General features: G+C 36.5%; 1 protein-coding gene and 1 pseudogene across 2 annotated transcripts in view; both read left to right on the top strand.

The window, feature by feature from the left end:
* Positions 1–27,956, top strand: part of PRKG1 (protein kinase cGMP-dependent 1) — a 1,337,040-nt gene that overhangs the window by 325,954 nt on the left and 983,130 nt on the right. The window lies entirely within an intron of this gene.
* On the top strand, positions 15,969–16,916 carry LOC141407704 (ras suppressor protein 1 pseudogene; annotated as a pseudogene).

Genomic DNA, 27,956 nt, shown 5'->3' with positions numbered 1-27,956 from the left:
CAAGTTTCCGTGCAATGTTCACTTTAATTTTTTTAATATGAATAATACAATATCTTTTACATGGCACTCTCGCTTTATTTAATTCAAGATTTTCTAAGAGTTAAATGTTTACTGCTAGTCTTCACAGCAATCAGTGGCTATGAGATGAGTCACCAAGTAGAAGATCAAACAGGCCTATTTAGTTTAAGACGTCCCTCCTGTGTGAATGGTCGGTGACGTCTGCCAAAACCATGCCTTATTTGTGAGAAATGCCCCTGGTCTCGCTTGATGGAAAACTGATCAGTCTCTTTTACTCTTTCAACTCAATGATTAGCAATTACTGCTAACCTAGAAAAACTTCGCTGTAAATTTCTTTAAAAATTCTCATCTTACCGGTCATGGCGGATCTTATTTGCTTTTTAATATAAACAGTGAAAGTATAAATACATTCTTACTTTCTGGAGAAGATAATAATATGAAATTTGATTTTTGTCTCCAGTGTTATTGCATTTTTCTAACAGAAAAAGTAAATAAAACATATCTTTAGTATTTAATTCTCTCTAAGATATCACAAACTATTTTTCAATTTTAAAATAAAACTATATCCAAAATATTATATATATACATATTTGAGACAGAGTCTTGCTCTGTCGCCCAGGCTGGAGTGCAGTGCTGTGATCTCAGCTCACCGCAACCTCTGCCCCCCAGGTTCAAGCAATTCTTTCTCAGCCTCCCAAATAGCTGGGATTACAGGCACCTGCTACCATGCCCAGTTAATTTTGGTATTTTTAGTAGAGATGGGGTTTCGTCATGTTGGCCAGGCTGTTCTTGAACTCCTGATATCAGGTGATCTGCCCACCTCGGCCTCCCAAAGTGCCCGGATTACAGGCATGAACCACCGTGCCTAGCCAAAATATTTTAAGACATTGTAAATGATCATTAGGTTTCAGTGGTCCAAATCGGAATTTTCTTTGGAAGAAAAACCTTAAGAGGAATGTACTAATAAAAATAAATCAGTGTAAACACTTGAAAAATAAGTTAGAAAAGATACATATAGAACAAAAGGAAACCTTGATATAGTAAATATCATATAGTGATGTAATATTAAAAAATTAATTTGAAAACATTACGTAGAATCAAATATCTCTAAGGAAAAAAACATGTGAACAACTGATATAATAATTAAGTTGAATATCAAAGGATGATGTAAAATCTATTTTAATCATATACGAGGGATTGGACTTTCTGATAAGATCCAGAGACACTTTAAATATCTTACAGATGAAGAAATGGGGGACCAGAAGTTTGTCACTTCCTTACATCATATTACTTGTAAGGGGTAGAGAGATCAGAGCTAGTGCTTCAACCCAGGGCCAGAATCAGCAAGACCATTCTTTCTATGTGCTGCTAGAGAATGAAGACTTTGTCATGGTGCATTCAGCAGCTTTGATCAACTGGTCACTTGTCAGTTGGACAGATCCTATTTTCCAGAGCCTCCCTGAAGGTCTGGGGATGCATTGAATCACAGGACTGAGCTTGCATCTTATGGGAACACTCACCTCTAGAAAGGTAGCCCTTCAATTTTAGGGCAATAGCTATGAGACCCTAGTTCTTCCAAGAGTAGAGTTTCATTTTAGAAATAGAACAGTAACCTTAAAGGATAGGCCTCCTATCCTGCTTTATACATTTTCAGAAATGCCCTTGAATTATATGTCTACTTTTGTGGCTTGACTTACTAACTTTCCTTTATGTTGGCTTCCTGCACAGAAAAGCTGTTGGGGGTGACTGGTAGAGGCATTTGTTAAAGGGCTAATTTACAAGAGACTACTTTACTGGAAAGAGTGCCTCTCTCCAAATAATAAGTAAATAAATAACTTTTTCCAGAAAAATCCCCCAAATAAAAAACTTTCTAAGATCTGTTTACCTTGCAGAAGCCTTTCAATTAGCCTTAGGGCAGCATGAACAGAATGTGCTATACCTTGAGTGATCCATGCACTCAGGAGAATGTGCTGATTTCAGCATCTTCCTTATAACCATGTGAACACCAAAATAGCATTCCTTTTTTCTCTGCTCCAGCTTTCTGGAGCAATTGTTTTGACTGTGTGAAAGTATAACATTTTGCATTGTTTTATGTTTTTCTGGATAAAAATATCATTTTTCTTCCTAGAGAATTTGACTTGCTAAGCACATATATTGTGAATTAATATCACATTCCTGATATAGAGGGCTTTTGTAGTCAGAATAACTATCACACATCACAGAGGAATAAGAGGTTGAATATGTTCAATTTCTGTCTATTGGAAGCCTCGGGTCATCACTTCTTGGAGGCAGTCCTGAGTAGATGCAATAGACACTAAACCAAATATTATGTGTACCTTATGACGGTTAATTCTTGGAATAGCTCTGGAAAGTAGACATTATATGATCATTATTTTACTGAAGACAATGCTACAGCAAGGATGACTTCGTGACTTATTTAGGGCCTCACAGTAACAGAACCTGGATTGAAATTAAGTTTGGTCTGAGTCAAAGTCTACTTTCTTTTCATTCCATTACACTGGATAGGCTCAGAGAGTATATTGCAGAGAGAATATGGCATTTGTACCCAAATTTCATAGTTGACTTACATTTCGAGCTTCTTTTTGAAATTTTAGTTTCATAGGAGAGAATGGCAAGTTGCATATCAGAATTCAAGAGTGGGATTTGGGCTTGAAAATCACCTATTTGAAATTGATATGCATATTTCCCTCTTCAAATTTCCATATAAAGCCAGGCTTTTGCCCAATATGGCCTTGGTTGTACCCCTGTGTAGTTCTGGGAGTTTCCATAATTGATATGTGTATGTTGAAGGGGAGGCAGAGAAAAGAAACATGTCCATTCTGAATGCCTTTTCCTGTGAGAGATGCTAATCAGCTTTCTCTCACTCCGGAGTATGTGTTTTCAATGTTTGGATTAATTCAGCCATCCAGGAAAGAAATTTGTGCTTTGCTCTCCATATATAATATCTAGTAAAGAAGACTTAGTCTCATCATTCTTCTCTGAGGAGGCAGGATTCATGACCAACTGATCCCACTGAAGACAATATTAGCAGAAGTTATGAAAGGAGCTTACAGAGTATTTTGCAAAGTTCATTTACTTACATTGCCAAAAGTTATGTGATTTTACTAAATCCCTCAAAACTCCTCTAAGGAAGTTGAGAATATCTCCATTTATCCAATGAAGAAACTTCAACTTAGAAAGGTCAAAGGGATTTGTTTGAAGTCATGGAGTCTTCTGGCTCCCACTCAAGGATTCTTTTGTCTGCAGTACCATCTTCCACCTGTGCCTTACACATTTCAGAAGTGTGAAAATGGGGAGCAGACTGTTTCTCCTAGATTCTGAGTATCAGTTACTCCCTTCCTGAGTTAGAGAAATATCAACAAACTTGCAATTTGTGTAAGAATTTGATACTTAATGATAATGTATTATACCAATAATACATCATTGGATGTATTATCAATGGATTATCAATGGATAATGTATACAGTGTTAATATATTTATATATCATATTAATATAATGCATAACTACTACACAAATATATTTATGTACATGCATACACACAATCCCTTTATACTCCATGTTTCCCAGGTAAAATGAGAGTTAACATTTATCGAGTGCTTAGCATGTTCCAGATACTGCGCTTAGCTTTTTAACACAGGAAAGTATTATTAGCTTAATTTTGTAGAAAAAGAAGCTGAGAAGACTGTGGAGGTTAAGTAACTTGTCCAAGGTAATGCAATCAGTGGCGGCACCAGGATTTGACTCCAAGATGATCTTTTTGAGAGCATTTGCTACTAAACACTCTATTTTATTGACTCTCCTTTCCTTATTTCTGATAGTGTGGTGAAAAGTGGGGTTCTTTTTTTCTAGTAGAATGGTGCTTCAATATTTCACATGCATCTTGCATTTTCCTCAAGTTCATGTTTATTTTTGAACTCCTGGTCTCTATGTTTACTTAACTTTTATTTAAATATGTACAGTAGAGGCTGTCCTGAGTAGAGGCAATAGGCATTCTATGTACTTTATGACAGTTAATTTTTGGAATAGCTCTGATGAACATAAACCACCAGAGACTGAAATAGGTTCTATATTATTTATATCTGTCCATGTTTTATAAAGTTTTTTGCTATACTTTTGAGGTACTCTAAATAATTTTAAGAACTTAATTTTTCTGTGTATTAAGAGCAGATTAATATAGCCCCAAGGAAAGAAGAGATTCTCTGAGAAAGAAAGTCTATTTAATCTCACTTGGTTTCACTAGGTTTTTAGTTGTCAAAATTCAGACATTCAGTAAACACAAATGTAGATTATGTCTACTGAGCTCCACATTTTAGTTTATTTGCCTCTTAAATCAAAGAAAAGTAATTTGAAATCCAAATAAGAAAATGAAACAATTAACAACTGGGAATTCAAGTACCTAAGGTATATTAAATATTTATGTGCTACCTTATCCCATGGAGCTTTGCTACATCTCAGAACTTGTCAAAGTGAATTCCTTTCCCTTGTACTCCTGTACTATATTTTTGCTTTGTTATGTTACTTTGTATAGATTACTTGTAATTTCTGTGAGTAGTTGTGGTGTCAGGGAAACTGGGTAAGTACAGAGATGCTTAAAGTGTTGGCTTTTTGCTTAGATAGGAACAGGTCTCTGCCTATTTCACTATTTACTCTCTAGTGATCCTGCACAAGCCATTTAACTTCTTCATATTTCAATTTCCTTGTATGGTAGTAGGCCTATTGATACTAACTACATCATAGGGATTTTGCAATGATTAAATTACATGTTTCATACAAAGCATGTGGGCCTATTGCTCAGTAAGCATTAGCTGATGTTATTGTTAATATCTTTTCATTCTTATTCTCATCTTGTGATTTCAGGGGCGTATTGTCTTTTTCCTGAGCGAGGTAATAGCAAGGCTATTACATTAGTCTTCTCACTGGTCCCTAACAATCAGTAGTCGGTATGTGACCAGGAAACTAGATAATGTGAGATATTTTATCAGAAGTGATTTAATATAGAAATTGTTCAAGCAGGTTGAGGAGAGGTGCTAGAAAAATAATAGAATAACACAGAGTCAACTGCAAGAAGCAATTGCACATTTAGGGTAAATTAAAGGGAAAAAGTGGGGTTTTAGGACCTGCAAGCTCAGACGAGATCTCACTGAGCTGGAACCCAGTCTTCTGAGGAGGTGGTTTTATCAGACTTTGGCAAGGAGCTGAGACCTTTGAGGAGGGGGCACCATCAACTGGTGCTGGTGCTGAGAGTATGATGAGGCTGGTTCTGGGAGTGTACAGGAAGCTGGAAAGGGGGACCAACTGCTGCTGCCCAGGTGAAGTTCTAATCCTGGGGTAATGTAATGAAAAAGGACAGCCAAGCAGGAAGGGGTAAGTTCCTTCTCCCTCCTCTTGCTTTCTTGCCTTCCCCAGGGTTTCTTCTGGCAGATGTGAACAGTCTTCCAGTTGTTCAAGTGCAGCAAATGTAGTTTGCTGAACCATGGGATCTGCATCAGAAAACAAAGAACAGAAGGATGGGTTTAGAGCTAAGAGGCAATATCTTAGTAACCAACACAAATATCTTTCAAATCCCAGTGTCTTTTATAAACTCCTATTGGATTACATAATCAACAGAATGAACAGAGAGCCTACAGAATGGGAGAAAATACTTGCAAACTATTCATCCAACAGAATACTAATATCTGGAATTTACAAGGAACTCCTACAACCAAATGACAGCAACAACAAAAAAAAATCCCATTAAAAAGTGGGCAAAGGACATGAATATGTGTTTTTCAAAAGGAGATATACAAATGGCCAGCAAGCATATGAAAAATGCTTATCACTAATCATCAGAAAAGGGCAAATTAAAACCACAATGAGTTAGCATCTTATACCAGTCAGGATAGCTATTAGTAAAAATACAAAAAATAACAGATGTTGATGAGGATGCAGAGAAAATGGAACACTCATACACAATTGGTGAGAATATTAGTTAGTACAACCTCTTTGGAAAACAGTATTGAGATTTCTCAAATAACTACAAATAGAACTACCACTCAACCCAGCAATCCCACTACTGAGTATCTACCCAAAGGAAAAAAAAAATGTTATATCAAGAAGATACCTGCATTTGTATGTTTATTGCAACAGTATTCATAATAGTAAAAATATGGAATCAACCTAACTGTCCATCAACAGATGATTGAATAAAGAAAATGTGCTAAAAATGTGTACAGTGGAGTACTACTCAGTCATAGAAAAGAATGAAATCGTGTCTTTTTCTACTACATGAATGGAACCGGAGGTCATTGTCTTAAGGGAAACAACTCAGAAACAGAAAAGTACTGTGTGTTCTCACTTATTAGTGAGAAATAAATAATGTGTACACATGGACATAGAGTGTAGAATGATAGGCATTGGAAACTGAAAGGTGAGGGAGTAGAATGTGGAATGGATGTTGAGAAATTACCTAATGGGTATAATGTACATTATTCAGGTGATGGATACTCTAAAAGGCCGGACTTCACCACTACACGATATATCTATATAACAAAATTATGCTTGTAAAAAGAACCTATTATGAACATTGTGCTCTGGGCTATGGAGGGTATAAACATGAATAAGAAGTTTTTCTGTCCTCACACAGTTTAATGAAGAACAAGGTTAACAGAAATCATTCCATAGAAAATGCAGAAAGTACTTAGAAGCAGGAATGTGTCCTGGCTGGTGAGATTCAGGAAGAGTTCATGGAAGGATAAGTAAAAATTCACATTCGATAGTGTGGCCTCTTATACTTGGCTGACTTTTCACTATACCTATATTTTTATTTTTTGGCTACTATGTAACTATTTCCTGTTTAGCCTTCAGTGTTTCTTAACTGTATACTTTTTTCTCATGTCAGTCACTTAAACATATGGCCAATGTTACTGAGTGCCTTCTATGGGTGCTTGCGGCTAGTTGTAAGGATATAGCATTGAACAAATGAGACAAGGTGCCCTCCTTATGGAACTTGCTGTCCAGGTGGGTAGGCAGTTCTTAATATTAAAAGGTCACCCAAATGAATGCAAAATTGCACATTATAGTTGGTGCGGGAAAGACAGGTGCAAACTGCTATGCTAGCAGGGTGATCGGGTTTCATTTTTGAGTCACAAATGGCTTCCCTGAGGTATAGGTGTTAGGTTAGGTTGAGACAAGAAGGCTGTTTCCAGCCTGTGCAGATCTCGGACCAGAAGAAGCAGAGTGTGCATCTGAGAAAAGGTCATTATGGGTGCGGAAAAAGGGAATGAGGAGTGTGTACAGCACTTTTCACATAGTAAGCATTTCTCTGGGTCAAGTTCAAAAGGCACCTCCTCCATGAAATCTTTCTTAAAATACTTGAACAGTAAAAAGATCCTCCCTCTTTTTAGCTCTTAACCATTTTGTATCTCTCTTGAGGGTGTTTATTACATACTGCCTTGGTCTGTGATTATTTATGTGCAAGTTTGATTGTCTGTGCTCAACTGTAAGCTTCTGGAAACCAGAATTTGTCTCATACCCATCTTTGTATCCTTCAGTGTCATGAGTTCTCAAAAAATATTTGCTGAATAAGGTCACTTCCTCAGCAAGCCTGTTAGCACTTAGATGGTGTGTTCAGCTACATGGAACAGTTCAGTGTAACTGTTTCTTTCATTCAGTGTCTCATATTACTAACTAACTTGTCCCTGGAGAACATTGGCAGTTGCTTGACATTTGTGTATAACAGGTGAAGAAGTATTCACTGGCCCACTTTGGGAAAGACAGAAGTTTGGAATTTGAGCGCCGGTACCTTAGATCTCCATGAATCACAATGAATGGCTGCTTGACCAAAAGTGTTCATAAATTTGTAGCATTGCAAAATGTAGGTTCAACCAACCAAATTTGCTTTATCTTTTTATTTCACCATCTGTGTTGGCTTGTTCTGATTTCCATGTCATTAGACAAGGAGAAGATGATCATCTGCCTGTCACAAAACACTTGGATTTCATCAGAGGTTCTTCTGAAAAGTAAACATACTATGGAAAGGAGGGCCTGGGGGAAGGGTCACGTAGGCCTTCTTTCTGATATCTTCTTCTTTTTTTTTTTTTTTTTTTTTGAAATGGTGTTTCACTCTTGTTTCCCAGACTGGAGTGCAATGGCATGATCTCGGCTCACCGCAACCTCCGCCTCCCGGGTTCAAGTGATTTTCCTGCTCAGCCTCCCGAGTAGCTGTAATTACAGGCATGCACCACCACGCCTGATTAATTTTGTATTTTTAGTAGAGATGGGGTTTCTCCATGTTGCTCAGGCTGGTCTCCATCTCCTGACCTCAGGCGATCCACCCACCTCAGCCTCCAAAAGTGCTGGGATTGCAGGTGTGAGCCACTACTCCCAGCCCTTCCTGATATCTTTTAGGTCTCTTTGCAACAACCTGAGTGGACCCATTCCCCTGTGCTCATGACCAAGCTCTAGGTATTCCCTTATCTTTCCTAGAATATGGTCATTCATTGGCATCTATGATGGAATAGAAAAATAGCTGGAAAATGAAAACTACAAAACTCTCACTCAACATTCTTTTACAATAGTGTTAGAGTTAATAGTTATGGCAGAACTGCATCTTCTAAGGAAAACTGCACTATGACAAATAGCCCCAGAGTGAGAGGCAGCCAACTCACTATCAGGGTGACCCAGAAGTCCTAATGGGTGGGAATGATCATTATATGAAGACTGTAAATCTGATTAATGTGCACTCTGAGATGAGGTATAACATTTCATGTCAAATGAGGCAGGGGTAGGTGAGAAAGGATGATAGAAACAGCTGGTTCTGCACATGTGTGAAGGACCATATTAAAATTACAATGACATAGAGACATATATAAACAAACATAGGGAGTGTTCAGATGGATGTGTGTGTATGTGTATGTGTATTTCAGTGTTTATATAAACATATACCTAAACTTACTTATAGACTCATAGCTGATGAATGAACCTTCACAAATAGACTATTTCTAGCCCTCAAATAGTGGGGTACACAATTTTATTCTCACTGTAAAAGCTCACTCTTTGGTAGGACATACTGCCAAGTTTTTCACTATGGAACTAATCTGAAGGCCATATGGTGACATTTAATTTATGGGCAATATTATCTAACAGCATTCCTTTAGCAGTTGGTAATTGTAATGTTTCATTATCTCAGTTTAGTTTTGTCATAATCTTGTGACATGGGCTGATATCATTATTCCAGATTGATAAAGAAAGAGACAAACACACTTCCCATTAAGTTGCAGTGTGTGTGATTGTGTGTGTGTGTCTGTGTGTGTGTGTTAGTGTAGGGTATGTGTATGTGGGATTGTTTTTGAGTCATATAGAACATTCTTCCTCAGCTGATATTCTGGATTAAATTTTAATTTGTGGAGTCTTGGGCAAAGTCTAAACCTAAATAACGTTTGGGAAGAAGGGCCGTAACCTGAGAATCTGTGTCAGATTGACCCTGTAAGAGAGAGGCAAGCTTACTGAATTCTGGCTTCAATACATCTATTCCCTTTTCTAGATGAGTAAAGAGTAAGACACGGTTCTACCCTTCCTTTTCCCTCTCTCCCCTCCTATTCAGTCTATTCCATCTTATTTTACTTTGCTTTTATGGATGAATTTTACTACAAAGTCTAGCCTGCCCTATGTCAAGAAAGATTAGACCTCATTATCTGTCCTCATTTCTCAAAGGGATGAACCAGGAATAATCAGAGTAACTTCTTTGGACCTTCCAGCATGAGAAAGAAGTGTTCTCTTTCCTATAGGTTAAAGACTGAGATGGAAAAGAAATAAGACAAATGCTTCTTAATTCTGACTTCGGTAGTATGTAGCCTTATAGAGTTGTCTCTTGGTGTCCATGGGGGATTGGTTCCAGGACCCAGTGCAGATACCAAAATTTGCAGGTGCCCATTTCTCTAAACAAAATAGCATAATATTTGCATATAACCTGGACACATCCCCCTGTATACCTTAAATCATCTCTAGATTACTTATAATACCAAATAAAAGGCCTACATACCACTTCATTCTCATGGATTCACTGTAGTACTTGGCACGTGGCAAATTCAAGTTTTGCTTTTTGGAATTTCATGAAAACATTTTTCTGAATAGTTTTGATTTGCATTTGGATGAATCCATGGGTGTGGAACTCATGGATAAGAGCTGCCTACTGTATTCAGTCTGTGCAGCAACTGGTAAAGGACACAAACAAGAAGTATAATGAGGTCTAATCTTTCTTGACATGTGGCAGGCTGGTCCTCACCTTTTTACGAATGAGAAAACTTTGATTCAGAAACTTTAATACACAGATATATTTGTGTACATGTATGTACATGTTTATGTACTTAAGAATGTTGTGCAAGGTCACAGAGTAATGTCATGGTAGAGCCCGGGCTTTCCAGGTGGCAGAGGTTTTACATCTCCCTCAATATTTATTAAACCACAAACATCCCTCAGGGATGCTGAGAATCTCCGAGTCCCTCTGTAATATGATCACATGCTGTTTTTCCTCTAGCTGATCCCTGAAATGCTGGAGTTGGCAGGAAAAAAAAAAAGATAAAGGTGAAATTAATTAAATGGGATAATGCATGTGAACACAGTTTGTAAATTCTAAGGTCTTACAAAAGATTTCTATATTAGTAATAGTTGCAATATGCTCATTTACATGAACCACTTATCATTCACAGCTAATTACCAAGCAGTACAGTAACAATTATGTGGATGATGAAATACACATCAGATCAACTCTTTTGCAAGCTGTTTCAATTGCAATATTCAACTCTCTTCCCTTGGTTGCCATCTTCTAAGTACATTGCTTAGGAAACTTGGATAACTACTGACAACTAAAAAGAATTATGAACATTCATCATACAGGAAGTAAGCATTCATCCAAGAAAAACAAGTGATAGAAATAAAAGGTGAGATTCTATTTCTGAGCTGCCCATTGACTTTTCTTATGAGAACTGACTTTGTGGACTCTGTGAAATTTTCATATGATTACACTGTCTCGGAAATGGCCATTTAAGTTTTCAACATGTGACAGCTAGCAGGACCTCATCAAGTTCTGTAGTTCTAACTGTATGTCTCCATTGGTCTCACATCTATGCCCTTGGGTTGGTTTCTACTCATGCCATTTTTCCAAAACGACTGTAATTACTAGAAAAATTGAATGAGCAAATATTAACTTGGCTGGGGTATGATTTTCAAACTACATTACAGTAGAGAACAAAGTTTGTAATGAGATTCTGTACTACTATTCAAAGCAATTAGGAGAAATGAGTATTGAGCTCTTAACATTCTGACAAGTTATTTCAATATTATGTCCAAATAAAGGAACTTTTTGTAATCAAAAAAACTGATTGATTTCTTGAGATTTCATAACATGAGACGAAAAAGGAAACAGTCGTCACTATTCTTCCAGCAAGTCACAATTGTAATGTATTGAAAAATTTAATGACCTTGACTTTAGAAGTGTAATGAGTTTTCTAATTGCTCACGTGAGAGGTGATTGGTTATGCTGAATATATGGGTGCAAATAAGCAAATGTAACAGGTGACATTTGTTGTTCTAATAAATCCAGCTTTGAACAAATTTAGTGTAAAAGTTATAAATAATAAAGAAACTTTAAGAAAGAGAATATGTGACCACAGTATTTTTATAGTAAGGTAGGATGTCTTGAATACTAATCTGGAATTTTATTGGTAAGAGGGGCCATTTATTGAGTTCTTACTATATTTTGAATTTGGTCTAGGCATTGACTATCCCATTTAATCCTTACAAGCAATCCTGTGGGAAAATACAGCATGGATTATCTAAGTAACTTTCCTGAGACCACATAGCCAATAAATGGCAAAGATAATTCAGTTGTGGGTCAATTTCAATGATATTTCTACTGTCCTAGAGGTTTTGCATAAATATATGATATTAGAAAGAATTATATATCAGAATAGTTATGCACAGGGATTTGAGAGAAAGCTGCACAATTATATAGTGAGCATTTCAGTCAAGAGGGAGAAGTGATAAAATTTTGTGTAGAGATGAGCAGGTCCTATTTGGATAACTCATTTGTCTGCATCTAATCCGTATCTTCAGAGTTTTGTAGCCTGTTTATATCACACTTAATTTGATATTTGTTCTTCCAAAATCTCCTATAATTGGGTTTACCCTCCATGTCAGGGATAGATGAGGTTAATCACAAGAGGATCAATGAAAACACTAACCAGTAACATTCCCAGAGCCTTTACAATATGACTAACAGAAGGATGGAGTAGAAATAACCATTCTGTTTTCAATGAACTTTTGAGTTTATCTCATTTTGAATGGACACAAGAAAATCTAAGAGAGATTCTCTTTAAGAATTTTATTCAAATGTCTCTTTGGGTAAAGTTTGTATGGAGACTTTCAGAGCTAATACATGAGATACTACTTTGATGGTTGAACAAAAAAAGTAAAGAAATAATTATGATAAATCAAATGAAAGCTGTGTTTATATTATTAAAGCTGACAAATGTGTGACTTTATTACTTTATAGAATGAAGAGTTCTTAGATCATGTAAGCAATATTTTGTTCTTAAGACAAAGTTGGGGCCGGATGTGGTGGCTCACACCTGTAATCCCAGCACTTTGGGAGGCAGAGGCAGGCGCATTACAAGGTCAGGAGTTCGAGACCAGCCTGGCCAACATGGTAAAACACCATCTCTCCTAAAAATACAAAAATCAGCCAGACGTGGTGGCAGGCACCTGTAATCCCAGCTACTCAGGAGGCTGAGGCAGGACAGTCACTTGAACCCGGGAGGTGGAGTTGCAGTGAGCTGAGATCATGCCATTGCCCTCTAGCCTGGGCGACAAGAGCAAGACTCCAAATTTAGGACACTCTAGTTTCAAATATTAATACATTTCAAAGTTTCTTTTCAAGGACTATTACAGAAAACTTGACACAGCAGTCACCAACTCATGACATGGCTTTTTTTATTCTGAATGAGGCTTGAGATATTGTACAAAAGTGAGTGGATAGTTAAACTTTTTTTGAGCTGGGTGCATAAAATGAACTCTTGACTTTTTCTGATAGCCAAGAAATCTTCCCACACATAATCTGCAGCCCAGTTGCAAGTAGCTGGTGATCTCCATTGTCAGGTAAGTTGGTAGGTGTCTGCCTACAAGATATAATTTAATGGGTAAGAAAGGTCCTTTAATTTTTCCCCTTCACACCTGTCCTGCAGGTATCACAGGGACTGAAATTCTGCTAGCCAACAGCACTTTAGATTCAGATTCAATTTACACAATTTGCAAGCACCAACTATACACCGAACTATTGCTGAATTTTTTATATACATGGTGTTTATGTGTTTAATTTTTATGAGTGTTTTCCCCTCTTACGACCTACATACTACAGATATTTTACAAGTCAATCAAGAGTCACATGTGGGCAAAACTAACTTAGTATTCAAGAGAGAAAAATATAAAGTAGTCACAAATATTTGATTTGAAGATTAAAATTAGTAACCCGCAATTTTATTGAAATAACAGGAGCTATGTCTTATTCATCTTAGTTCATTCCTAACACACACAAACAGCCTTGGCTCTCCTTATGTGTAAATGACATTAAATACATATAATAAATCCTAAACAGAATAAACTGGTGACATCTCAAATTAGTTGAAAGGGAAAGAAGCAACTAACATAAAGAGTAAAATTGTAAAGAGCCCAGAGTAGTAGGGAGGCCAGGACAGGTAAGACTTCAAGGACAAGGAAGATGAACAATGGGAAACTCATAGAGAAAGTCAAGGATAGCCTGGTGTTGATTCTGAACATTGCAACTCCTGTCACCATGCTCCTCACCAGCAGTTCCCTGTTACTTAACAATCCATCAATGCCTTCTATTTCCTATAGAATAAAGTCTGGATTATTTAGCCAGGTTATGCCAGGGTCTCCAAAACCTGAACTATCTGTTCCTCTAGCATACCTGATCTAGCCTGTCTCACCACACTCTCTCCTGCAATCGGCATTTGTACCTGCCATTCTTTTTCTTCTTTCCTAACCATTCCACAAGCCAGCCCAAACATCTTCTGCAAAACCTCCTCTGATTTAATCCTTTCATCCTCTGTGCTGTGGTACCTCCTACACACTTTATAGTGTAGCTTATTTGATCCAATAATTGCAATTGTATGTTTCCCTAGCCAAATTATCCACTAGACTCGGAACTCTTTGGAAACAGAAATTATACTTGACTTACTTATGTGTCCTCAGCCTTTTGTTCAGAGACTGTGGCATGATAGGCATTCAGTAGATATCTGCCTGGTGTGTGAAAATATGGAAATTTATGTTTCTTAGCCTAGCATCCAAGGTCCTCTTCCAGTCTCACTTTCTAAAGATAAAATGTCATAAGGATTTGGTAAGCTTTTACTTTTCTAGGGATGTAAAATGAGGATGATGAATGTGCCTACCTCACTAGAGTATCATGAAGATTAAATAAAATGGTCCATGTAAAACAGTTAGCACATTTAGCATGGTGTCAAAGCATTGATAAGGACCCAAATGATACTGACTAGTATCATTATATGACACAGTTTTCAATATAGATAGGTTTTTAAGATTATGTAAGAATAAATAAGTAAAAGATTAGTATATGGTAAAGACTTTCAATGCTATGGAAATACTGAAGAGGATTGCATAAAGGGGCAGAGTCTGGTGAGGAGTTAACACTGTCAGGCATCTGAATGTAGAGTAGGGAAAGCAGAGGGAAATTCCAAGGACAAGGAATCATGACACCAGATTTAAAGATTACTTTTATCGCCAGATTTTTTTTTCATAAAAATCTTCAACAGAGGAGGAAAGCTAGAGTATATTATGTTTAAATAAGCTGAAATTCTTGAGTATTTTGTAAAAGTTTCTCTGTGATCAGTTTGACATATTTTAAATTAGAGGCTATCTTGATAAATTGCTTAGAATCTCAGCTTAAATTTCTTCTCTTCATTTTGTTGACGGAAGTCCTACACTGTCGATTTGCTTTCATTTTGTCTTAAGTCAGGACATTTCCCATGGAAGTTAAATAATTTCTGTAATAACACTTCATGCATAACTGCTGGCTAACTATAGTATTATCCTTGCCATTTCTTTTTATAAGCATATACCATGAAAATTTGTGACAATTTTGTTAAAATATACAGTCTCAAATTGGATTCTTACACATTCTTGTGAATTCTGAATTCTCTTCTTTGAAAGCTTCCTAGATAGCTCAGAATTCACTGGGTTTTCCACATACTCCCTTGAAGGAGATTTTGAGTGCTTTGAGCAGCTATTACAAACTAGTTAACGGACTTGGGCCAAGTCAGTGCTCTCTTTTCTGCTTCCATTTTATCTGTTGCTGAATGGTAATCTCTACCAATCTCTATTCCTCCAGGGAAGAAGTGTACAGATAAGTGAAACAACATATTTGAACTATTTTATAGATCCCTAGAAGAAAGGAACCAAGAACATTATTCTTTGACCTAGTTAACAATTTTGGGCCTGCTTTGTGCTATTGCTGGGTTTGTAGTGGTCTTTGTTTGCTGTTTTTCCTTCCTTTCTGATCTGTGGACTACTGTCAATTTATTGTCACTACTTTAGGCACATAAACTGGTGAACAGAAAGGAGATTCTTTACTCTCAGTTATTAGACAATGTCCGTCTTTTAGAAGTAGCATACAGATGAGGATACAGTTCCAGTTTCAGTCTGGAATTTATCTCCCAGGCATCTTTCTACCAAAACGTGTTGACCATCTCCCTAATCACTACCCTGTCATAAAATAAGTATTCAGATAACCATGGCTTTGTACATTTGGCCAAGTTCAAAAAGAAAGGTTGCTCTTCTAGCAAATAAATGTAAATAGCTTCAGAAGTACAATAAAAGTGCATCCTGCTGCAGTCTGTCATTCCATGCCCATGCTGTTAGGTGCTGCTCTTCGCGACCATGTCCAAGATTCTGAAAAAGTTTGTGGACAGCCAGGAAGTGGACATGGTGACTAGGTCATCTCCAACATGCTGTATGTCAATGGCACATTTTCCTTATCCCATACCATACAGCTGGTCCTCAGCCATAACATGCTTGCAGTGGTGCCACTAAACACAGCAGAACTGAAGAATTTGGAAGTGCTCAACTTCCTTAATAGCCAAATTGAGGAGTTGCCCACACAGATCAGCAGCCTTCAGAAACTCAAACACATGAACCTGGGCATGAATGGGCTAAATACTTTGCCTGAAAGATTTTGCTTTCTACCCAGCTCTTGACCTTCTGAACTTGATGTACACTTTGAATGAAAATTCTCTTCCTGGAAACTTCATCTACCTTACCACCTTCTGTGCACTCTTTGGTAAGTGACAATGATTTTGAAATCCTGCAACCAGATATTAGGAAGCTCACAAAGTTGCAGATACCCAGCTTTAGGGATAACAACCTGATCTTGCAGCCTAGGGAAACTGGGGAGCTTACCCAACTTAAAGAACTCCACATTCGGGGCAACTGCCTGACCCTTCCGCCCCCAGAACTAGGAAACTTATATTTAACTGGTCAGAAGAAGGTATTCAAAGTGGAGAACAGCCCCTGGGTTACCCCAGTTGCTGGCCAGTTCCAGCTTGGTGTGTCCTGTGTGTTTGAATGTGTCCGCTCCGAGACATATGAGTACTTCCATGGCAGCATATGCAGGCAAATCCAGAACAACCGAAAAAGAATAATCACAAATCAAAAAAGATTAGCTGGAAACACCTGACAGTCAGTAACAAATAAGGGGTGGACATTGGCTGGGCCTCTGGCTTCTTCTCTCACCAATACTTCTGTCCTTTCTTGCTCTGTCTCTCCAATAAATACAATGTGCCCGTGAAAAATAAAGACATACAATAAAAGGCAAAATGTATTTTATAAATCAACATTCTATCCTTAAATACTTGGGAATTACTCTTTTAACAAGTTCAGTTACTAGCATAAGTGATTTAACAAGGAATCAACTATAATTGGATTCTAAGTACCTTCAGGTACAATTTGACCCAAATTGTTTTATTCAGTAACAGAAAAAAACACTGTACCTTATTTGCAACTTGACTGCATTTTCTAGGAAGCAGATAAGGTCAGATACTTCAGAAGAACTATTTATCTGCAAGAGATATCCTTGTACCACACAGAGATTTAGAGGAATTATAAAAACATTTTGTTTAATTTTTTTGTATATATAATGCAATTCAGTGCTTTTTCCACAAATGATTCAATGGGAGACCATAGAAAAAAGTTAGTATTAGTGTGGTCTTTGAAGTCAAACCGACCTCTTTACATAACTAGGCTTCAGCTGTGTAATCTTAAGCATGTTAAATCCTCCAAGACTCAGTTAGCTCATCTATAAAATGGAGTTAAGCGTGTAACTTTTTAATAGAGCAAGATTAAATGAAATTATGAATGAAACATGCTTTGCACAGCACATGGCACATAGGAAGCATACAATAACTATTAACCATACTTATTCTTATCTATAAAGTAGATGAAATGACTTCCCTTTTTAGACTCTACAGAACCTAATTATAGTTAAAAATATGCAGTATAAATGCTAGCCTATGTTAAGTGAAATAAGCTAGGCACGGAAAGACAAACATCACATGTTCTCACTTATCTGTGAGAGCTAAAAATTAAAACCAGTTGAACTCATGGAGATAGACAGTAGAAGAATGGTTACCAGAGGTCGGGAAGGGTAGTAGCGGGGGGATGGTTAATGGGAACGAAAAACAGTTAGAAAGAATAAATAAGACCTAGTATTTGCTAGCACAACAGGGTGACTGTAGTAAAAATTAATGTAATTCTTCATTTAAAAATAACTAAGAGTATATTTGGATTGCTTGAAACACAAAAGATAAATGCTTGAGGTGATGGACACCCTATTTACCCTGATGTGATTATTATGCATTGCATGCCTGTATCAAAATATCTCATGTGACTTATAGATACATGCACTTATTATGTACCCTCAAAAATTAAAAATTAAAAAATAAATAAAATAAATGCTAGTAAGCCACAGATGGTGAGTCTTAGGAAATCTTGCATCACATTAAATTCTATTTTTCACACAAAGTCTTTGTCATTCGGTGTATATTTTGCATTTATAGCGTGTCTCAATTAGATTAACCTCATTTCAAGATCTCAGTTGCTATGTGAAGCCACCATATTCGACAGTTCAGGACTGTACAATTTCCACCTTCCCATTCCTGGTTGAGTAATTCTTTACCTGGAGATGATCTCAGCTGGAAAAAGGGAATCTCTGCATTTTGCTTGTCAGTCCTGAGGCCAGTGACAGCTGTGCTTTTCTACGTTACTAAAAGAAGGTTTGGCATCAATGTTTAAAAAAAAAAAAAAAAAAAAAAAGTGTATCTCTCATCCTGAGAGTCATCTTGAGCAAATGCAGTCAGTCAGTCTTTCTCTAACCCTTGTGTAAATCTGGAATGTGTTTCTTTCTGCAGTTTGACATGAGGCTGGTCTCTAGATTGTAAAAATCAAACAAAACTGTCTGACCCTGAAATTGATTCTGCAGCCTTTCCAGGTCCAAGAACTTGCTTCCCTGGGCAATTGTGAGGCTCTCATTTTAGTGCCTCAGAGAAGCAGAGAAAATACAGATACAGACAGAACGAGATAATAGTAATAGAATAAATAACTACACTTTCACTAGCATATGTTCTAGCATTTTCTGAGGCCTATGTGCCAAGAAGTGTGCTGTCTTAGATATCCATCATCTAATTTAATAGAATATAGTATTTTAAAACTTGGATCTCCTGAGGTTTTGCAGAAAGACCGTTATTTAGATGACCTATTTAAAAACTAAGGTCTATCAAATTAGATACAGTACTACTAGCTTGAATTAAATGTAATTTAACCACATTAAATGTAATTTTCTTAAAGGGTACCTTTCTTTCTACTCCTCAAAAGCTCATGCACACTAAGGTTGACTTTTCTTTATACTCTTCCTAACAACCAAATATTATTACTGTTATTTTAATGCTCAATGTTTAAATTATTTGAAAGCATTTATTGAGCAGTTACAATATGCTGAGCACTGACCTAAGTACTTTATATACATTATCTCATTTAATCCCTATGGAAACTAAATAGTAGACATTTTTATTGTCATTATATTCATTTGTTAGATTCACTTACATATGGAAAAGTAGATGCTCAGTGATGTTAACAACAAAACAAAACAAAAATCAATAAACCACTTCTATTTTCACAAAGACACTAATTGACAGAGGTGGAACTTAAACCTCAAACCTCAAAAAGATTTTGTGAGCATGCTATTACCAAATAAAATATTGCTAGGATATGATATATTTATGCATAACACAGTAATTTGTTTCCTCAAAAATTATATGAAATAATTACTTTTTCATCTCTTCATTGTGGAAAAATTAGCCTAGATTACAAAAATCAGGGCAAGAAGTTGTTTTTGCTTCAAATAGTCAGCATTAGACTTAGTTATTAAAGAGTTTAATACTGATTAAAAGTGTAAGCTCCAGAATTAGATGACCTATATTCAGACTCCAGTAATTTCCAGCTGAGTAATAAAGAACAAATTATTTAACTCCCCTAAACCTCATTTTTCTCATCTGCAAAATGGAAGTAATAACTGCAATAGATTAATGCAGTTAGCACGGTGTCATACACATAGTAAGACCTTCATGAATATTAGGTTGGTTGTTATAATAATAATAATAATAAAAATCTTATATATTTCTGCATTTTACAAGAAGTTCACAATGCCTGGAAAAGGATGATCTTTTTGTTTTTTCTAAATTGATATGTCAGGCTGGACGCAGTGACTTCCACCTGTAATCCCAGCACTTTGGGAGACCAAGGCTGGAGGGTCACTTGAAGCTAAGACGGGTCTAGAGACCTTGTCTTTACAAAGAAAAATTTTTTTAATTATCCGGGCATGGTGGCACGTGCCTGTAGTCCCAGCTACTCAGGAGGCTGAGGCAGGAGATTGCTTGAGCCCAGGAGTTTGAGGCTACAGTGAGTTATAATCACATAGCTGAACTCTGACAAAGCAAGTCCCTGTGTCTAAAAAATAAAATAAAATAATGTATATGCCATAGTTGTACATATCTTTGGGATGTGTGTGATATTTTGATACATATCTACAATGTGGAATGATCAAATCAGAGTAATTGGGATATCTATCCCCTCAAACATTTATTTTTTCTTTGTGTTGGGAATATAACAATTCTTCTAGCTATTTTGAAATACACAACAAATTATTGTTAACTGTGTAACTATAAAATACTCTATTATTGAACACTAGAACTGATAGCTTCTCTCTTTACTTTTGCACCCATTAACCAACTACTCTTTGTTCTCCAACTTTCCTTTCCTTCCAGGCTTCTAGTAACCACCATTCTACTTTCAACCAATATGAGATCTGCCTTTTTAGCTCCCACGTATGAGTGCAAACATGTGATGTTTGTCTTTTCTGTGCTGTGCTTATTTCACTTAACACAGTGACCTCCAGTTCCATCTACATTGCTGCAAATGACAAGATTTTATCCTTTGTTATGGCCCATTAAGATTCCATTGTGGGCCGGGCACAGTGGCTCACGCCTGTAATCCCAGCATTTTGGAAGGCCGAGGTGGGCGGATCACAAGGTCAGGAGATCGAGACCATCCTGGCTAACACGGTGAAACTCCGTCTCTACTAAAAATACAAAAACAAAAAAAATTAGCCGGGCGTGGTGGCGGGGGCCTGTAGTCCCAGCTACTCGAGAGGCTGAGGCAGGAGAATGGTGTGAACCCAGGAGTCGGAGCTTGCAGTGAGCCGAGATTATGCCACTGCACCACTCCAGCCTGGGCAACAGGGCGAGACTCCGTCTCAAAAAAGAAAAAAAAAAAAAAAAAGAAAAGAAGAGATTCCTTCCACTGTGTATTATCTCACATTTTCTTTATCCATGTATCCACTGATAGACACTTATGTTGCTTGAATATCTTGACTATTGTGAATAATGCTGTAGTAAACACCAGAGTGCAGATATCACGTTCATATACTGATTTCCTTTCAGCAGTGGGATAGCTAGATCATGTAGTAGTTCTCTTTTTAGGCTTTCGAGAAATCTCCATAATGTTTTCTATAATAATTGTACTAATTTACATTCCCACCAACAGTGTAAAAGAGAACCCCTTTCTTTACATCCTCTCCAGTACTTTGTCTTTTTATAGCCATTTGAACTGGGGTGAGACGATATCTGTTTCTGGTTTTAATTTGCATTTCCCTAATAATTGGTGATTTTGAGCATTTTTTGAAATATACCTGGTTGCCATTTGTAGATCTTTTTTCCAGAACTATCTATTCAGGTCTTTTACCCAGTTTTAAATTTGATGATAATGATGTTTTTTAAGTGATTGAATTGTTTGAGTTTGTTTTGTTTTGTTTTGAGACGGAGTCTTGCTCTGTCACCCAGGCTGGAGTGCACTGGCATGATCTCTGCTCACTGCAACCTCCGCCTCCTGGGTTCAAGCAATCTTTGTATTTTTAATAGAAACAGTTTCACCATGTTGGCCAGGCTGGTCTCGAACTCCTGACCTCAATTGATACACCTGCCTCATTCTCCCCAAGTGTTGAGATTACAGGCGTGAGCCACCATGCCTGGCTCGTCAAGTTTTTCAATGTATCTCTTGTCAGATGGATAGTTTGCAAATATTTTCTCTGATATTGTAGGTTGTCTCTTCCCTTTGTTAATTGTTTCCTTTGGTATGCAGAAGCTTTTTAGCTTATTGTAATTCCATTTTCCTATATTTGCTTTTGTCGCTTGTTCTTTGGAGGTCTTACCCAAAAAATCTTGACCCAGACCAATGTCCTGTAGTGTTTCTCCAATATTTTCTTCTAGTAGTTTTATAGTTTCTTTCCTGGCTGTGCAGGGACTTGCTGTGAGATGCAAGCCCCATCTGGGCCAACAAGACCTGTTTCTCCAGCGTTGGCCTGACAGCAGACTCCCTCAGGAACCCAGTCTCAGCTCCGACCATCCTACTGCAGTTAGAAAACCATCCCATCTGTGCTGAAACTTGCTGGGAGACATGCACCTGCCTAAGCCAAGGAGAAAAGGGTATTTTTGGTTTTAGAAAAGAGAGGGAGAGGATACTGTTTTCCGAGTACTGACTTTGATGAGGTGCCCAGCAACTTTAGAAAGCTGCTGGTCTGTCTCATCTTGTGTCACGTGTCAGGAGTTTCCCACTTTTGCACTAGGTATTTGTAGCATTAACCTAAGTCCCTAGGATTGCCTAATAACACTAGACCTGAAGCAGTTGAATAGGCTTATGATTATGTGTTTCTATTAAAGAACTCAGATTCATATCTGAAATGTAATAGTCTGCAAGTGCTCAATTTATTTTACTATTCATACTTTAAATTAGTTAGGAAGACTGGAAGAAGTTTAAATGCAACTACTGACCTCATTTTAATTTTCAAGTCAACTTGCATATTTTTGAAGTGACAGCACTTTTTAGATAACAGAGTTACAAGTTTATCAGCATGGGTCTGGATATAAGGTCTGGCATTCCTACGGCTATTTAAATTTCTCCAGACACATATTTCTGAAAATTATGACGACAGGAGTAAATAAGTTTCTGGGGCATAATGACATCAATTCTGTAGTAAATTTTTTTTCATTAATATCCTGCAAATTATCAAATTAATGGATAAAATACTCAAGTAATTACTCCAGAGAATATGCAAGATGCATTTTAAGTTTGCTAGCTTTGCCTTTAAAAAATAGCTAATTTTCTTTCTTGATGTATGGGCAAGAAATGATAGGCTAGAGTAAAACCAAAAGTTACTTTCAACATAATGATTTCTTTATCATAAATACAAGCCTCAGCTCACTGACTGTCATGTGAGTTAAAAATAATAGCTTTCCCAGTGCTTTATCTTTGGGACACAGATTATTTAAGTGCTAATACAGTTACTTAAATATCTTCTTCAACATAGAATAAAAATCTTAACTTTTTTCATTAGGTTAGAATTAGTGCATAGAAGCTAAGAAATAGTAAAACTTATGTAATCATACTATGCTTGGGAAACTTTGTTTTCTTGCAAACAAAGATACTTGTCTCTTATTTATTGTGTTGATCATGAAAATAGTATTACAAAAATACAAAAGTGTTACAAAAAATTAATCAAGTCAGCATGTATACTGCATATGTGTCTTGTGGAATATTTACCATTTAATCAAGAACCTAAAAAAATATTACCTAGCTCCCAAAAAGTAACAACAGTGGTTAACTGTCAGGTTAAAGAAAAGTAAAACAAGGCTGGGCATGGTGGCTCACGCCTGTAATCCCAGCACTTTGGGAGGCCGAGGTGAGTGGATCACTTGAGGTCAGGAGTTCATGAGCAGCCTGGCCAACATGATGAAACCCTGTCTGTACTAAAAATACAAAAAAAATTAGACAATCCTGGTGGTGTGCGCCTGTAATCCCAGCTACCCGGCAGCCTGAGGCAGGAGGATTGCTTGAACTCAGGAGGCGGAGGTCACAGTGAGCCAAGATCGCACCACTGTACTCCAGCCTGGGCTACAGAGTGAGACTCCATCTCAAAAAAAAAAAAAAAGTAATCTAAAACAAGATAGCAAAAAATGTGGTTTTCTTTTCTTTTTTAATTTTTTTTTTTTTAAATGAAAGAACTAACAGATAAAATTGCATGTACAGACATGTCACTTAAGGTCAGAGATATGTTCAGAGAAATGCATTGTTCGGTAATTTCATTGTGCAAACATCATAGAGTATACTTACAAAAGCCTGGATGTTATAGCCTACTGCACCCTTAAGGTATGCAATACAGCCTATTGCTTCGAGGTTACAAACCTGTACAGTGTGTTACTCTACTGAATATTTTAGGTCATTGTAACGCAATGATAAATATATGAGTATATAAATATGTCTAAACATAGAAAGACACAGTAGAAACACAGCATTACAATCTAATTGAGATCTCCGTCATATATATGATTCATCGCTGACCGAAATATCATTATGTGGCACATGACTGTATTTACCATGCACAAAATGATAGTTTGAAGTATATATACATTGTGGAATGACTAAGTCTAGCTAATTACCATATGCATTACCACATGTAGTTACCATTTTTGTGGTGAGAACACTTTACATCCATTCTATTAGCATTTTTCAAGAACACAGGAATATTATTAACCATAGTCACAATGTTATACAATAGATCTCTTGACTTTATTCCTCCTACATTACTGAAATTTTGTATCCTTTGATCAATATCATCTTAACCCCTTCCAAAATCCCTCCCCACTCCAGCCTCTTGTAGCCACCATTCTACTGTTTACTTTTGTGAGATAAACTTTTTTAGATTCCACATATGAGTGAGATCATGCAATAAATTTCTTTCTGTGCCTGGTTTATTTCACTTAACGTCGTGTCTTCCAGGTTCATCCATGTTGTCTCAAGTGACAAGATTTCCTTCTTTTTAGAAGGTTGAATAGTATTCCATTGTGCGTATTTGTGACATTTTCTGTATCCATTCATCCACTGATGGACACTTCAGTTGATTCCATAGCTTGGCTATTGTGAATAGTGCTGCAATGAACATGGAAGTGCAAATATCTCTTCAAGATACTAATTTCATTTCCTTTGGATATATACCTAGTGTTGGTGTATATTAGTATATAACTATATATACATTGGCTTTGATGGATTATATGGTACTTCTATTTTTAACTTTTGAAGAAACATTATACTGTTTTTCATACTGGCTGTATTAATTTACATTCACACCAAAAGTACACCAGGATTTCCTTTTCTTCACATCTTCGCTGATACTTGTTATATTTTGTCTTTTTGATCATAGCCAATCTAACAAGTGTGAAGTGATACAACATTGGAATTTTAATTTACATTTCTCTGATGATTAGTGATGTCAAGCATTTTTTAATATACCTGTTAGCCATTCGTTTGTCTTATTTTGAGAAATGTCTATTCAGGAACTTTGCCCATTTTGGGGGGATATTAGGTACATTTTATTTTTTTAATTTATTTTTTATTTCAAAAAAGGTTTTTGGGGAACAGACTTTGCTCATTTTTAATGGGGTTATTTGTATTCTTGCTGTTAAATTGTCTTAGTTTCTTACATATTTTAGGTATTAACCCCTTAACAGATATATAGTTTGCAAATGTTTTCTCCGATTCTACAGATTGTCTCTTCCACTGTTGATTATTTCTTTGCTATGTAGATGCTTTTTATTTTGATGTAATTTGTCTATTTTTGATTTTGTTGCCATTGCCTTTGGTGTCATATCCAAAAATTCATTGCCCAAGCCACTGTCATGGAACCTTTTCCCTAAGTTTTCTTCTAATAGTTGTATAGTTTTCGGCTTTCCATTTTACTCTTTAAATCATTTTTAGTTTTTTTTTGTATATGATGTGAGATAAGGGTCTAATTTCATTCTTCTACATGTGGATATTCAGTTTCCCCTACACCATCTATTGAACAGACTCTCCCTTCCCCCTTATATACTCTTGGTGCCTTTGTCATAAATCAGTTGGCTGTGAATGTGGAGATTTATTTCTGCCCTTTCTCTTCTGTTCCACTGGTCTATGTGTCTGTTTTCCTGCCAGGATCATTATAATTTGGTTACAATAACTTTGTGATATATTTTGAAGTCAGGTGCCTCCAGCTTTGTTCTTTACAGTCAAGATTATTTTCACTCATTAGGATCTTTTGTGGTTCCATATTAATTTTAGGATTTCTTTTCTATTTCTGTGCAGAATGTCACTGGTATTTTCATAGGGACTGAATTGAATCTGTACATCACTTTGGGCAGTATGGATATTTAAACAATATTCTTCCAATTCATGAATCTGAGATATCTTTTCATTTATTTGGATCTTCTTCAATGTCTTTCATTAGTGTCTAGTTTTCAGTGCAAATATGTTTCATTCCTTGGTTTAATTTATTCTTAGGTATTTTGGGGAGCTATTATAGATGGGATCAATTTCTTCAGTTTTTCCATATTGTTTGTTGTTAGCATATGAAATGCTAGAGTTTTTGTATGTTGATTTTGTATCCTGCAACTTTACTGAGTTTATTAGTTCTAACAGTTTTTTGGTTGAGTCTTTTGGGCTTCGTATGTATAAGATCATGCCATCTGCCAATGGGGACAGTTTAACTTCCTCCTTTTCAATTTGGAGCCTTTATTTCTTCTTCTTTATGTATTGCTCGAACTAGGACCTCAGTACTATATAGAATAGAAGTAGTGTAAGTGGGCATCCTTCTCTTGTTGCAGATCTTAAAGGAAAAGCTTTAATTTTCTCTGTTGAGTGTGATATAAGCTGTGGGTTTGACCTATAGTACTTTTATATTGCTGAGGTATATTCCCTCTATGTTTACTTAATTTGTTGAAAGTTTTTATCATGAAAGGATAGTGAATTTTGTCAAAGGTTTTTCTGCATGTACTGAAATGATTATATGTTTTTAGTCCTTTATTCTGTTAATGAGATGTAGCTATTTGTTGATTTACGTATGTGGAACTAATCTTGCCTCCCTGAGGTGAATCCCAGTTGATCATGGTGACTGATCATTTTAATGTGATGTTGAATTTGGCTGGTATTTTGTTGAAGATTTTTGTATCTATGTTCATCAGGGATGTTGGCCTGTAGTTTTCCTTTTTCATCTTGTTATTGTCTGGCTTTTGTGTCAGGATGATGTTGGCCTTATAAAATAAGTTTGTAAGTATTTCCTTCTCTGTAATTTTTTAATTTTCTTTTTCCTTTCTTTCTTTCTTTCTTTCTTTCTTTCTTTCTTTCTTTCTTTCTTTCTTTCTTTCTTTCTTTCCTTCCTTCCTTCCTTCCTTCCTTCCTTCCTTCCTTCCTTCCTTCCTTCCTTCCTTCCTTCCTTCCTTCCTTTCTTTCTTTCTTTCTTTCTTTCTTTTTTTTTTTTTTGAGACAATCTTGCTCTGTCACCCAGGCTGGGGTGCAGTGATGCAATCTCAGCTCACTGCAAGTTCCCTCTCCCAGGTTCATGCCATTCTCCTGCCTCAGCCCCCTGAGTATTTGGGAATACAGGTGCCCACCACCACGCCTGGCTAATTTTTTGTATATTTTTAGTAGAGACGGAGTTTCATCGTGTTAACCAGGATGGTCTCAATCTCCTGACTTCATGATCCACCCGCCTCAGCCTCCCAAAGTGCTGGGATTACAGGCGTGAGCCACCGCGCCTGGCTTTTAATTTTCTTGAATAGTTTGAGAATGGCATTAGTTATTTTTTAAGAGTTTGACAGAATTCAGCAGTAAAGCCATTGGGTCTTTTTTTATAGGAGACACTTTATTACTGATTAAATCTCCTTACTCATTATTGGTCTGTTATAGTTTTCAATTTCTTTATTACAGTCTTTGTAGGTTGTGTGTGTCTTTCTTCTAAGTTATCCAATTTGTTGGCATATAATTGTTCATAACAGTCTCTTATAATCCTTTGTATTTCTGATGTATGAGTTGTAATGTCCCCTTTTCATTTTTTATTTCATTGATTTTAGTCCCTATTTTTCTTAGTCTAGGTAAGGTTTTGTTGATTTTGTTTATCTCTTTAAAAAACAAACTCCTAATTTTGTTATCTTTTCTATTGTTCTAGTCCTTATTTCGTTAATTTCTGCTCTGGTCCTTATTATTTTCTTCCTTCTACTAACTTTTCACTTAGTCTTTTGTTTTTCTAGTTCCTTGAGGTGCAACACTAGGTTGTTTAGTTGAAATTTTTCTTTTTTATAAGATAGGCATTTATTGCTACAAACTTTTTTTGGTGTATTGCATAGGTTTTAGTATGGTGTATTTCCATATTGTTTGTCTTAGGAAGTTTTTAAATTTCCTTTTTAATTTCTTCATTGATCCATTGGTTGTTCAGGAGTA

This window comes from Macaca fascicularis, chromosome 9 (genome assembly GCF_037993035.2).
Source record: "Macaca fascicularis isolate 582-1 chromosome 9, T2T-MFA8v1.1".
NCBI classification, from domain to species: Eukaryota; Metazoa; Chordata; class Mammalia; order Primates; family Cercopithecidae; genus Macaca; species Macaca fascicularis.
The sequence above is the reverse complement of the archived record's forward strand: the minus strand, read 5'-3'. Positions and strand labels throughout refer to the sequence as shown.